Source organism: Haliotis asinina, chromosome 7 (genome assembly GCF_037392515.1).
Source record: "Haliotis asinina isolate JCU_RB_2024 chromosome 7, JCU_Hal_asi_v2, whole genome shotgun sequence".
Taxonomy (NCBI): domain Eukaryota; kingdom Metazoa; phylum Mollusca; class Gastropoda; order Lepetellida; family Haliotidae; genus Haliotis; species Haliotis asinina.
In genome coordinates this window covers 12,121,429-12,136,321 of record NC_090286.1, presented here as the reverse complement: position 1 = coordinate 12,136,321, position 14,893 = coordinate 12,121,429, and the positions used below count along the sequence as shown (strand labels likewise).

At 45.7% G+C, this 14,893-nt stretch overlaps 1 protein-coding gene across 2 annotated transcripts in view; it reads left to right on the top strand.

Annotated features, from left to right (window-relative positions):
* Positions 1–7,093: 7,093 nt before the first annotated feature.
* The window catches only part of LOC137291141 (Y+L amino acid transporter 2-like), a 45,537-nt gene continuing 37,737 nt past the window's right edge, over positions 7,094–14,893 (top strand). The window contains exon 1 of one of the 2 annotated variants that reach the window (XM_067822426.1): positions 7,094–7,177. The gene's annotated coding sequence lies outside the window, so the exon portion shown is untranslated. The remainder of the gene's footprint in view (positions 7,178–14,893) is intronic. The other variant, XR_010957249.1, reaches the window with a different exon arrangement.

Here is a 14,893-nt window from a genome sequence, read left to right as displayed (position 1 = left end):
ATATACTTACGAATTGAAAGCTAGAACTGCCCATTAGCTTTTGATGTCAAATGAACGCCATCCTTCGCTAGCAGTGCAGGTCCCATCCCCATGCGCTGGCTGTGGTCCCATAGGATGGCATCCAGACGGCGTCGCAACATCGTCTTCAAGCTCCGGTTCGCCTCCTCCACCTTCCGCTTGTAGGCAGAGACCGTCATGTTCCTTGGTTTTACCGTCGGAAACAGACTCCTTATCACTACCCTGAAGCCTGACCGTTTCCACAGAAGGTAGTCCAGAAGACACAGCAAGTCCCCGGCCAGGTCCCGAGGATCAGTTGAGGTCGACACGTCGTTCTCTCCCACTTGAAAGAAGACAATGCCCTGAAAAGCTGCATCAAGGGCATCCACCTCTGTTTTCATCGGAGCGACGGTCGCCCCTCCAATCCCACGCTCGGAAGTGAGGATGCCATGTGGAGTGGGGACTCGACTTGAACAAGTCGCCGCACGAAGCTATATTCCAGGATGGCAAAGTGGACTGGATTTGAAACGAGCTACAAAAACTGCGCAGGCCATGGCTTGAATGAAGTAAGTCAAGAATGGTTTCTGACAATGAGTTGTGTCAAATAATATCAGCACAAGTGCCGTGATGCTCGTATCTGACTGATAAGTACATATACTCTGGGTCATTGATAAGTGTTTGTACTAAGCTCTGCATTGAACTCACAGGATCAATCGTTCATGGCTAAGACGTGTGTTGGTAGCTTAAGCCTGACACCACTCACTCATCTCGTTCATTTATGGGATAAAAAACCATTCAACCATTGGTGCTTTCAGTCGTAATTGCCGCCACTTTGGTGGGCTTCCATGTCTCACTCGGAAACACACGAATTAGGCATTACTATCAAAACATCACAGCCAAGCTTGTGAGCCCAAACAAGTGCCTCTGCAAACATGACACCAATCAACGCACAATTCCAGACAATGTAGTGAGTGAGAAACTACTTTAGAAATGTGTTGTCTTGTGTGAAGGTGACCTTTAGTAACACTAAGATTCACAAAACCAGTGCCTTCGCTTTCTCTCCACATGAAAATAAAGACAATACCTAGGCTAAACGCAGCAATAAAAACGTTTTATTTCATCCTTCCCGACCCCAACAAACAATCAAATATCTTAACACAAATGTATAATACAAGTCATGAGACATGGAAGGATACAACTTTGATTTCAAAGTCTGATTACTGTGGAGGCACACTTGAGTCGACGTAGGAAGGAGGACGTGGTTCTTCAGGTACTGTTGGCAGTTGAGCTGCTACACGTGATGAACAACACATACTACACTTTACATCAACATGCATAACAAAAGGCCAGAAAAGGTCAATGTCCGTCTGGCAAGTCATACCGTCGCATCTACCATCATGTAGATGCCTCACGTAACTACAGCAACAGACCGCTCATTTCCCATGTGCCACACCTTAGGGAATCATCGCCTCTCCTCTCGAGATCCTCCCCTCGCCTGCTATGCAACACCAGCATTTCGTTCTGCTTCCGGCACAATCACCAACCTCTAGGCAAAAGTCACCAAAGTCTGCACTTGCTCATGGGCAAATCAAGACTCGAACCGGTTTTCCTGTGCCAGCTACCCTTTCACCATCATCAGCACACCTTTCGGGGTCGTCCCTCACCTCCTAGTTCCAGCAAACTCGCCATTGAGCCACCTGTCAAGACTCGATAGGTTTCAGTTCTGCTACACCATGGCCGCTTGTAGCTCGAGCGTCTTCGGTAGAACGAATGATGAATAGTATGAGCAATGTCGCGCGCCGTTACTCACGCTAACCACCACGTCAACCAAGTGCTTGATCATGGTGGAGGTCGGAATTATCCCCCTATGCACAACCTTGGGCATTCCATCTTTCCAACCTCTGTGGGCAGACGAAGAGGGCAGGGTCGCAATTTCCGCACCGCCGTTCCCGTCCCATCTATGTTCGTGCCCAGGGAACGTAGGCATTTTCCGAGCAGTGGCCAAGTTGGCTCGGGTTCCCCTTGTACAGAAAACTACGTCAATACGTTGGATAGTTAAACTTTCACCTGACGGTAGTACTCATTTTAAAAAGTTTATAATTTTATTTGAAAAGATAGAGCAACGAAATAACATGCGGCATTACATACGGACAGCTACGCACAACATTACAGATGTGCATGTTATGCATCGCTGGAAACCCCATGGGAAGACCTTTCAAATGCATCATAGATATTAAAAATCCAAAGATGGATAACGAAATTAGGACGAAAGTCTACTTCCGCTAACAGCGACGTTGCGACAGAACTAACATGCGGCATTACATACGGACATGCTAGCACCTTTGCTCAAAGTCGCACAGGCACATGCTATACACCAGCAGAAGCGCACTGAAATGTTCTTTCTAATGAATATAAGATATTAAAAGCTGCATCAGGCATGTACACATTATTAACCAACGAATCATGCGCAGATAGTGTTGACAAGCGGCATGATATGCAGACGTGTGCAGCTTGACATGCCAGTGCACATGGGCATGTTATACATCGTTAGAAGTGCATTTGAAAGGACTTTTACAGCGCAGAACGGATATAGAATATATAACTGAAAAAGACATAACATATTATATATAAACAAATTGTAATGTGGAACCAAATATATTATTAAAAAGGCTTTTGTGGAACCACCCCAATGAAACTCCACGTGGAAGTTGCTCTTTCAAGAGCGCCATTTTGCTTTTCCTGCACCATTCCCACAACAGCAAGTTCGAACAGCGAACACTTTTACAACTGCTGTATAAACCTAATGGGTCGAAACTGACATTAGGTTATGGAATTACAGGCTACAACCTACTACTTCTAGCCTACAGTTTTGGTTTGATCTACTTTCTGGTCTACTTTCACCCTTAGCTTCCCCCTACTTTCCACGATCTACTTGTTTCTTACCTTTTGGACTTTCTTGCCTTCCCCCTACTTTCAGGGGGCTGGTGCTGGTGCTGGTGCCGGTGCCGGTGCCGGTGCCGGTGCCGGTGCCGGTGCCGGTGCCGGTGCCGGTGCCGGTGCTGGTGCTGGTGCTGGTGCTGGTGCTGGTGCTGGTGCTGGTGTTGCTGCTGGTGTTGGTGCTGGTGTTGTGCTGGTGCTGGTGTTGTGCTGGTGCTGGTGTTGCTGCTGGTGCTGGAGCTGGTGCTGGTGTTGCTGTTGGTGCTGGTGCTGGTGCTGATGTTACTGCTGGTGCTGGAGCTGGTGCTGCTGCTGGTGTTATGCTGGTGCTGGTGCTGGTGTTGTGCTGGTGCTGGTGCTGGTGCTGGTGCTGGTGCTGGAGCTGGTGCTGGTGTTGTGCTGGTGCTGGTGCTGGTGCTGGTGTTGTGCTGGTGTTGTGCTGGTGCTGGTGCTGGTGCTGGTGCTGGTGTTGTGCTGGTGCTGGTGTTGTGCTGGTGCTGGAGCTGGTGTTGTGCTGGTGCTGGTGCTGGTGCTGGTGCTGGTGTTGCTGCTGGTGTTGGTGCTGGTGTTGTGCTGGTGCTGGTGTTGTGCTGGTGCTGGTGTTGCTGCTGGTGCTGGAGCTGGTGCTGGTGTTGCTGTTGGTGCTGGTGCTGGTGCTGGTGCTGATGTTACTGCTGGTGCTGGAGCTGGTGCTGCTGCTGGTGTTATGCTGGTGCTGGTGCTGGTGTTGTGCTGGTGCTGGTGCTGGTGCTGGTGCTGGTGCTGGTGCTGGTGCTGGTGCTGGAGCTGGTGCTGGTGCTGGAGCTGGTGTTGTGCTGGTGTTGTGCTGGTGCTGGTGCTGGTGCTGGTGTTGTGCTGGTGCTGGTGCTGGTGCTGGTGTTGTGCTGGTGTTGGAGCTGGTGCTGGTGTTGCTGTTGGTGCTGATGTTACTGCTGGTGCTGGTGCTGGTGCTGGTGCTGGTGCTGGTGTCATTCTGGTGCTGGAGCTGGTGCTGGTGCTGGTGCTGGTGCTGGTGCTGGTGCTGGTGCTGGTGTTGTGCTGGTGCTGGTGCTGGTGTTGCTGCTGGTGCTGGTGCTGGTGCTGGTGCTGGTGCTGGTGCTGGTGCTGGTGCTGGTGTTGCTGCTGGTGCTGGAGCTGGTGCTGGTGTTGCTGTTGGTGCTGATGTTACTGCTGGTGCTGGTGCTGGTGCTGGTGTTGCTGCTGGTGTTATGCTGGTGCTGGTGCTGGTGTTGTGCTGGTGCTGGTGCTGGTGCTGGTGCTGGTGTTAGAGGTGGTGCTGGTGCTGGTGCTGGTGCTGGTGTTGTGCTGGTGCTGGTGCTGGTGCTGGTGCTGGTGCTGGTGTTAGAGGTGGTGCTGGTTCTGGTGCTGGTGCTGGTGCTGGTGCTGGTGCTGGTGCTGGTGCTGGTGCTGGAGCTGGTGCTGGAGCTGGTGCTGGTGCTGGTGCTGGTGCTGGAGCTGGTGCTGGTGCTGGTGCTGGTGCTGGTGCATGCTACATGTCGTAGTCCTCTTTGCACAAGCTTAGGGTGACCAGGAAGCTCATGGACGTCTGTGTGGTCCATGAAAGAAATTTGGTACCTCCCGGCAACACACCGTGCCTTGTTGAAATCAGCCAACTTCATACACGACGCCACTGAAGGTTTTTGGGCATGTCCAAGTTGAATTATTCCACAAGACAAGTACCGCATCACCAGGCGCTGATCGTCATCAGATGGACGTTGATCTGCCTGGGCAGGATGTCCCTCACCTCTTGTCTGGTTGCAGGATCAGTGTACCTCTTTTGAACAACGGAAATGGGTGGCGGTTGTCTGGTTTCGTCTCTGAATTCTGTAACAGATTTACGGGCCTCTTCGCGTATATACTGGCTACTGACACCTGTATATGAACAATGTGTAGCACTTGTAAACCTACGCAAATTATCGAAAACCCTTGGTGACATTTTAACATGCGTTTGACAGTAACTGAGAAAGGATTTGACAGCTGACATATACGAGGGGATGTCAATACGTTTTGAGCCTTGAGCATTTTTCATACCCAGGTGTCACAGCCTATGGTACGACATTGAACCTTGGGGTGTAGCTGATGTGATATATAAGTTTTGGTATCCTACTCTCAGACGTTATTGAACAGCTCACATTGGCAGAAACAGACCCCCCTCACGGCAGTGAAAATGAATAAAACTGAATATAGAGCAGTAATTAAGTTTTTAGTTCTTGAAGGAAACTCGGCGAAGAACATTGAAGAAAGGCTTTCAGCAGTTTATGGGAAGTCTTCCCCTTCATCTGCTACCATCAAACGATGGGTCAATGAATTTAAGCATGGTAGAGAGTCTTGAAGATGACCCCCGTCCAGGTCGCCCAACAACAAGCACTAGTCAGGAAAACATTGACAGAGTGCACAGACTTGTGCTGGAAAATCGTCGAATCACACTCCACGAGTTAGAGGAGACCACAGGCATTTCACACAGATCCATCGAGACAATTCTTCATGAACATCTCGTCATGTCTAAGGTGTGGGCAAGATGGGTGCCAAGAATGCTTACAGATGAAATGAAGCAAGCAAGGGTCACCATAAGCAACTCCATGCTAACCAGATACAACAAGAATCCAGAAGATTTTCACTTTAGGCTAGTAACCTGTTATGAAACCTGGATCCACCACTATGATCCTGAGAGCAAACAAGAATCCATGGAATGGAAACATGTCACTTCTCCCAGGACCAAAAAGTTCAAAGTCTCCAGATCAGTGCAGAAGATAATGGCGACAGTCTTCTGGGATAGCAAAGGCGTCATCCACATAGACTACTTACCGAAAGGAAGAACAATAAATGGGGAATATTACGCTAACTTGTTGAGGTAAGTGCGACAGTTAATCAAGGAGAAGCGCCGGGGCAAGATCAGACGTGGTTTTCTTCTACATCAAGACAATGCTCCAGTACACACCTCTCGCGTTGCAGCCGCTGCTGTCCAGGAATGCGGGTACGAAATCTTGCCGCATCTCCCCTACTCTCCAGACCTGGCACCAAGTGAGTACCATCTGTTCCCAAATCTCAAGAAACACTTGCGTGGTCGTAGATTTCATGATGATAATGAGCTTATTGCTGCTACTGAGGCTTGGTTTGAGGACCAAAATGGCACCTTCTACTGAGATGGCATCAGCGCCTGATGGAAAGATGGAACAAGTGTCTTGACTCGCAAGGGGACTATGTTGAAAAATAAATGTGGTTCATACCAATATTTTGTGGTTTTCTATGCAAGGCTCAAAACTTATTGCCATCCCCTCGTAAATTTTACTACCAGCCGCAGAGACCACATTTTGTGAAAGGACCATGTTAAAATAATGAATTTCATCTACGTGCTCAAATAAATCAAAGTTGATACAAGCCACATTACTATTTGGGAGAACATGGTTTTGGATGTGATAGAAGAACACGGCGACACGTGTCACCAGCATTAAGCCCTGTTTTTTAAGAATATTGGTTAAATATTGATAAACCCTGAAAGTGTGAAGCCAGTGTTTGTTAGATTAACCTTGACTGTGTTTTGTTTGTAATTATACAGAGTACCACTTCTTGTAGACCCAGTTTAACCAGCACTGGTACTCGCGATCGGCATTGGGTCCAAAATTCCAATAGAGCCCACATTGGCACAAGCTGTGTAGCAGTATAGGACTCGCTTCGGCGGCGATTTTGGGTGTGTAAGGCGTGTAGAGCAGGAACTACCAGAATAACAGCGTGTTAAATGCGCGACGCCTTTGTAATATGTTTTACACTTTTGACAAACGACCGATACGTTTGTGGACGGTATACTGTACTATGTTGCTGGGACACTTACTTTCTGGGAGTAATTGGGCGCTACAGAAGAGGGTCTGGATGTCACACTCTTGGACAAATGTTTCTACGGGGCAGGAGGAAACTGTAAATTGTCCATCTCTATTCCATGCGTGATGTCCATTTGGAGGGGCATGAGCATGCCAAAAGGTGTGAATTGCCCATGCCAAAGAAATTCAAGCATTTTATGCACAAGGTTGAAGTCAGTGGGGCAACGAGTTTTAAAATCACAAAGTAGCGGCATGCAAAAAGGAGGTGAACCAAGCTAAGTGATTATAACCACAAGAGGGCAAGGCAGGTGACGAAATTACATTTGCTGATAAGAAGGCAAGGCAGGTGACGAAATTACATTTGCTGATAAGTGGTATGTCCAAGGTACGGAGCTGTGAACACAGACGAGTGATATACAGCTAATCAGGTAATAATTAAGGTTTCAAGAAGCTACAGAAGTACATTTATACACAATCAATCCATGCGGACAGATCTGAAAGAAGTTATGAAAATAATGATGATAAGGAGTTGCGAACGCAACAGAGTAATTAAGTGGTCAAACAGAGGCGGCCTTTGTGATAAGTTACAGCTGTCAGAGCAGGGCGCTAGCTTGTCTATTTGATGCGCGTCGTTATATAATGGAACGTATATTCGAATGCTCATTATACCTTGGTAGATCCACATTCTCAGGGTATTACCGACCCATTTTTCACCGTTGATTTCTGATGGAGGATATTGAAGTAACAGTTGACGAAAGATGCGCGCCAGATCCCCGTTTCTACCAACAACACATGTACATGTACATGTACAGTTACATAATGACGCGCATTGTTTGATTATCAGACGTTCCTCGAATGCACATTATACCTTGGCAGAACCGCACTTTCAAGGGATTTCCGATGCATTTTAAATCTTTCATTTTGGATTAAGGATATTCAAATAATAGCTGACTGAAGGTGCGCGTTTTTACCTACCAGTCGCACAAGGACAGTTACATAATGACGCGCATTGCCTGATTATCAGACGTTCCTCGAATGTACATTATAACTTGGCAGAGCCGCACTTTCAAGAGGTTTCAGATGCATTTTAAACATTAAATTTTGGATGATGGATCGTGAAATTATAGCTGCCGTAAAACTGACAGGAGACGCGCACCAGATCCCCGACTACTTTACCCGCCATTAGCGCAAATGCATTAATTTTACATAATTACGCGCATTGCCCGACTCTCAGACGCGACTCGAATGCACATTACACCTTGGAAGAACTGCACTGTCAAGGGCGTTCCACCACAGTGAAAGTTTATATATTAAGGCTACAGGTATACCTTTTATGGCTTTATTCCAATTTATTGCAACTTTAGCTCTGTCAAGTATATTGATTCCTGTGTAGCTCGACTATCTAATGTTGCACACCAGCATGTTACATATTTCCAGAATCTTGCAAATAGTTGTTAGTTTATAGTTGTAAATATTAACGACGACGGTGTAGCCGGTGTACAGATTCATGTATATTCCGCCAATCTATATCACCTGCGGTATTTGTTGCATTTCGTACATTGACACCTATATAGCTCCACCACTAAATGCGCAACGTGTGCGTTTTATACATTGTCTGACACACGCTTTAAATGGTTACATATCAAACGCAGTGTAGACATGCATTTTCTGAGGTGACTCGTAAGAGTTGTTGCCATTACATCATGACCGGACAATGGTGGCGTGACGACTGCTGTGACATAGCAGAATTGAAGTTCAACAAAATTACACAAACCATCATGTCGGAGATTCAATCTGGACTGGTTACCAGGGGCAGCATTAGAATCACGTTTGCATTTTTGGAGAGAACGTTGGATCGGGTTTCCAACCATGTATAACATGCATAGATATGACAAAGTAAAAGGCTTCCAAAATACAATGGCTCGAGCGACTTCCACCGGAGGCTGGATGGAAGTAAAGTCCTCCACCGAGACGTCTGTGGAAGAAAATGAGACCGCCTAAAATCACAGAAACCTTAATTGCTCGGCTATAAATTTGCCAAAAAAAAACACACGGAAAAATTCTCCGTGAGGCACCAGGGTCCCAATATTCAACGACATGCAGCCTGCGCGTGTAAGGCGGCGAATAAACGCTCCCAAGGGAGCCGTGCTGAAATAGGTGATACAATCTGGGTGGGTGGTTTGTAACAGGGAGGGCAATGTCATAATTAACACAAGAATCTGTTGAAACTGTAGTGGCTTTGTATTGGTGTCTGGGTAAGGGGGCACCCGTGGCGAGCCACCTCCTCGTGGTGGGTGCTGGGTAACGCCAAGAGCTCGCCGACACCCCCGTAGTGGACCCGGGGGGATATTTGGTCCACCAACCCGTTTGCCGTGGGTTGCGGCCCTGTGTCGGTGGAGGACGGGAGTCTGGGGGTTGAGGGCACTGGGGACCTGTGACTGCGTTCCTTTTGCTCAACACACCCCTTCGACCCTTACTTCACCTAGACGGGAGGTTGAATGGGCCCGGTTCAACCAATCGGCTGGTCATGCCAAGCCCTGTGCATAGATTATAAATATATCATTGCACAAATATGATTTGAAATTGAAATTTTGGTCTTGGATTTATTGGCTTCTGAAACATCTTTGATTTTGAATTATGTTGTTTTGTAATTTGCCTAGAGTCGTATGCCCAGAAGGCGGTGGCTCATGGGCCAGTCTGGTAGAGTAATTACTTTATGATTATTCTACTCGAGTATATCATCCGAGTATCCTTGGTGTTGCAAGCTGGAGGCCCGCTTGCTTTAGCATTGTCCTTTGTGATACTCCATGGTGGGTGGGGAGGTCGGATGATGAACCAATTTACATTACCCATGGCTTATGAAATCCCCCCCAAGAAATCAAAACGTCAACTTGAAATTGATCCTGTTGATACTGACCGTAGACCGTCTTTATCGATTGAGTACTGGCCACGTTTCCTTGTAATTGAAACTCCTGACAAGACACCATTAAAACTGAACCCTTTTGCAGTATCTAAGGGTATTCAAGGTATCGCTGGAGATGTGAAGAATCTTAGACGCTTACGTTCGGGTGCCCTGCTCGTTGAGTGTGGGAAAAAGCAGCAAGCAACCAATCTGATGGGTATTGATTCTTTTGTGGGCATTCCGGTCACGGTCTCTGCTCACAAGACCCTGAACACAAGTAAAGGTATTGTCAGAGATCGTGATCGGTTGCTTGCTGATATGTCAGAACTTGACATAGCATCCGAAATGAAAGATCAGGGTGTGCTTTATGTAAAGCGTTTTTCAACACGGAAAAGTAATGAAACAATCCAAACAAATACCTATCTGTTTTCCTTTTCTTCTCCAAATGCTCCCAAGTCAGTGAAGGCAGGTTACTGTAACATCCAAGTTGAGACATACATCCCCAACCCTCTAAGGTGTTTTAAATGCCAGAAATATGGACACGGTGTATCTACCTGTACATTGTCTGTTGTGTGTGCTCACTGTGGTGAGAAGACACACACAACAGAAGATTGTGACAGTGATTTTAAAAAATGCACCAACTGCTCAGGCGACCATTCATCTTCATCGAAACAGTGTCCAATCTGGAGAGAGCAAATGGAGATAAACAGAATAAAGTATACACAAAATATCTCTTTTTCTGAAGTAAAAAAACTGGTGAAGAGATCTGACCTTACAGAAAGTTATGCTACAGTAGCAAACGCATCTGTGCGTAGCCCTAAAATAACAAAATCATCTACAAGCTGCCAAACTACCTTGACTTGGGTCAACAGCGACTCTCCACAACTTCTATACCCTGCTATGTCATCCCAGACTGAGGAATCACTTCCTGGAACTTCAAAGTCTTCTTCTGATCATAAATCATCTTCGCAGTCACGCACAAAGTCTCAATCTTCAGCCGATAGACAACAAACTGCTAAAGGTAAATCTAAGCCTAAGCCTGATGCTTCAAAACAACAAAGTGGCAGAGCTCCTAAAGGGTCACAAAATAAAATTCAATTGCTTAATAAATATGGGTCTCTTGAAGACATGGACGTTTCTGAAAACGTCCATTCTAGGGCACATAGCTTGTCGCCCTCCAAAAGAGTGCGGGGTAGATCCCCAATAAATCCCCCCAAAAGATAGTTTATTCCACTAATATTGTACAGTGGAACTGCAGAGGATTGAGGACTAATTTACATGAATTACAGCTATTAGTCCAAGAGTTTACACCTTCAGCGTTATGTCTCCAAGAGACATATTTAAAACAAACAGATACATTTGACCTTCGTCATTTTAATGCATATCATTCTTTTTCACCTCCGGGTGATAGAGCCACTGGCGGGTCATCCGTTCTAGTCAGACAAAACGTTATTCAAAGCCCTGTATCACTTAATACTAATATGCAGGCTGTTGCTGTGAGAATTACTTTACATGTAGCGTTTACGCTATGCTCGCTGTATATTTCGCCGTCTTCGACGTTTGCCAAAACCGATCTGCAAGCTCTCTATGACCAACTCCCGAAGCCCTGTATTATAACGGGAGATTTAAATGGGCACAACCCTCTCTGGGGTAGTGTAAATATAAACGCTAAAGGTCAGTTGTTGGAGGACTTTTGTTCTGACAACGATTTATGTATTTATAATGATGGCTCCAATACGTATTTACACCCTGGGACAGGGACGTATTCTGCTCTTGACCTGTCACTCACAAATTCAGAACTACTTAATGAATTCGAATGGTCAGTCCATGATGACCTGGCACCCGTGGCGAGCCACCTCCTCGTGGTGGGTGCTGGGTAACGCCAAGAGCTCGCCGACACCCCCGTTGTGGACCCGGGGGTATATTTGATCCACCAACCCGTTGGCCGTGGGTTGCGGCCCTGTGTCGGTGGAGGACGGGATCCTGGTGGTTGAGGGTAACAGGGGCCTGGAACCGTGTTCCTTTTGCTCAACACACCACTTTGGCCCTGACTTCACCTAGACGGGTGGTCACGCCAAGCCCTGTGCATGGTGATTATATTTGCACAGTAAATTATCTTTTGGGTCTTGGACATTTTTGATTTGCAATGTTTAAATGATTCATAACTTTACATTGGTGCGTTCTACTCTGTAATATATTTACATTGCCTAGAGTCCTGTGCCAGAAGGCGGTGGCTCAAGGGCCAATCTGGTGATGTTGACCTCCAGATTCAACATGTGTCCAATTTCTTGTCATGGGCAGAACCACCCTGGCAGTTAATATGGTATACAAATGTTGCTATTTGTGTCATACTCACTGGAGTATAACATCCTTGTATCCCTGGTGTCGGCATCTAGGATATCCGATGCTATTTGACACCGTCCATGGTGGGTGGGGAGCAGGGGTGCTGAAACGTTTTTCTTTCATCATGGCACTAATAAACTCTGGTTCATCTCGCAGCGAAAAGAAAAGACGTCTTGAGGATTTGAATGTTTCATCTGGAAATACTTCTTTTAACAATGATTCATGGGCACGATTTCTGGTGATCGAGGCTGTTGATTTTTCACCAATCAAACTAAACCCATTTGCCATTTCCAAAGCTATATCTGGGATTTGTGGTGAGGTGAGCAACGTCACCCGTCTCCGTAGTGGTTCGCTTCTTGTGGAGTGTGCACGGAGACAGCAGTCTCTCAATTTGCTGTCAATCAAAACATTTGCAAATGTTGAGGTTGCTGTGACTGTGCACAGGTCTCTGAACTCTTGTCGAGGCATTGTTCGTGACAGGGCTCGTTGCCTGTCTGACATGTCTGAGGATGAAATCACTACCGAGTTGAAAGACCAGGCGGTAACTGCTGTCAAACGTTTCACAATAAAGAAAGATGGTGTTATCATTAACACAAATACATACTTAATGACTTTTGCTCGTTCGTCCCTTCCTGATTCCATCAAAGCAGGCTATTTTAACATTGGAGTGGAGGTGTATGTCCCCACTCCACTCCGATGTTATAAATGTCAAAAGTTTGGACATGGTTCAAACTCATGTCGGAACTCTCCTGTCTGTCATCGGTGTGGTGACAACCATGATGGCACTGACTGCCAGAAGGACCTCAAATGCTGCAATTGTAATGGCACTCATGCTGCGTCTTCCAAGTCTTGCCCAGTGTGGCAAACAGAATCACATATCATGAAACTCAAGTGTCAAAATAATATTTCTTACCTGGAGGCAAAGAAACTGTTTCAAACTCAGACAACACCTCCATTGACTAAAACTTATTCTGCTGCAGTCTCCCGATCTGTGGTAACATCGTCTGTATTGTGTCAGACTGACTTGACATGGGTCAAGTCAGAAAAACCCGTCCTTTCACCCAAACAAGCTACTGCCCAAGTTATCCTGTCGACGTCTGGGTCTCAGACTGATGTTCAGCCTGAGTCATCACAAACGCCTACCTTGCAACGTGCCAGTTCACAACCAGCCACAGTTCAATCAAAACGAAAGAAAGGGAAAAAATTAAATAGAAATCTCTCACTTACTGACTCTTCACCTTCAGAGGTTCCTCTCCAAAATTCATTTGGACCTCTAGACATGGACGTAACTCTGTCCCAACAGGACAAGCGGAGGAATAGTTCTTCTTCACATTCACGTGAAAGATCGCCCATTGAGGCACCATGACACAGTTGTCACATATACTGCAGTGGAATTGTAGAGGACTGAAAAACAATTTCAGCGAAGTGCAATTGCTGATACAGGACTTTCAGCCATCAGCGCTATGTCTCCAAGAGACGTATTTAAAAACTACTGATACCTTTACTTTACGACAGTTCAACAATTATCATTCTTTTTCTCCTCCGGGAGATCGAGCAACTGGAGGTGCTTCTATTTTGGTTCACCTGAGTGTGACACATAGCCCTGTTACTCTAAATACGAATCTTCAAACAGTTGCAGTTCGCCTGACTTTACACATTGTTTTGACATTGTGCAGTTTGTATATTCCTCCATCTTCAGATGTTCGCCAATCCGATCTTCAAAATCTATATGATCAGCTTCCAAAACCATGCATTATTATGGGGGACCTTAACGGACACAATCCGCTTTGGGGAAGTGAAAATACTAATAATAAAGGTAAAATTTTAGAGGAATTCATTTCCGATAATAAGTTATGTATTTTAAATGACGACTCAGTCACTTATTTACATCCAGCCACGGGAACATATTCTTCCCTGGATCTATCACTAGCTGATTCCACCTTATATAATGAATTTGAATGGATGGTCCATGATGACCTATGTGGCAGTGATCACTTCCCCACCATTCTCAAAAACATAAACCCTGCTGATGATCCACCTGTATTAAGAAGGAACTTTGCCAGGGCTGATTGGTCTTTATATCAGACTCTGTGTGTTGAACACTTGAAGCGTGATCTTTTTAAGAACAGTGAAGATCCTATACAGTCGTTTTCGAGCATCCTAAACGACATTGCTGACAAAACAATTCCACAGTCCTCTCCAATTCCGCACATTCGTAAACCATGGTTTACTAATGAATGTAAACAGGCTAGAAAGTGTAGGAAGAAAGCTGAAAAATATTTTCGCAAACATCCTACTGTCCATAATCTAGACAAAGTCAGAATTACTAACGCTAAGGCTAGACGTGCATTTAAACAAAACAAACGTCAGTCTTGGCGAGATTATGTTTCCAGAATAAATTCACGTACACCAATGTCAAAGGTGTGGAACATGATCCAAAGAATAAAGGGCAAAGGCTCCAAATCTACTATTCATCATCTGAAGGACGGTGAGACTATATTAACTAACAAAACTGACATTGCAAATAAACTTGGTGCAACCTTAGCCAAGAATTCATCTTCATCAAATTATGTCCCTGAGTTTCAAAAATATCAGAAAGAACAGGAGAAGAAAAAAATCAATTTTAATTCAGACAATGGTGAAGATTATAACGAATTATTTTCATTATATGAGCTCCATACTGCCCTTGAGCAAGCTCATAATACTGCAACAGGAGCTGATAATATTCACTACCAGCTTCTAAAGCATTTGCCCGACTCATGTTTAGAAATCCTTTTAGAAATATTTGATCACATATGGACTTCAGGAGAGTTTCCACCTTCGTGGCGTAATGCCATTGTTGTCCCTATTCCAAAGCCTGGCCGGGATCATACTGATCCGTCTAATTACAGACCAATCT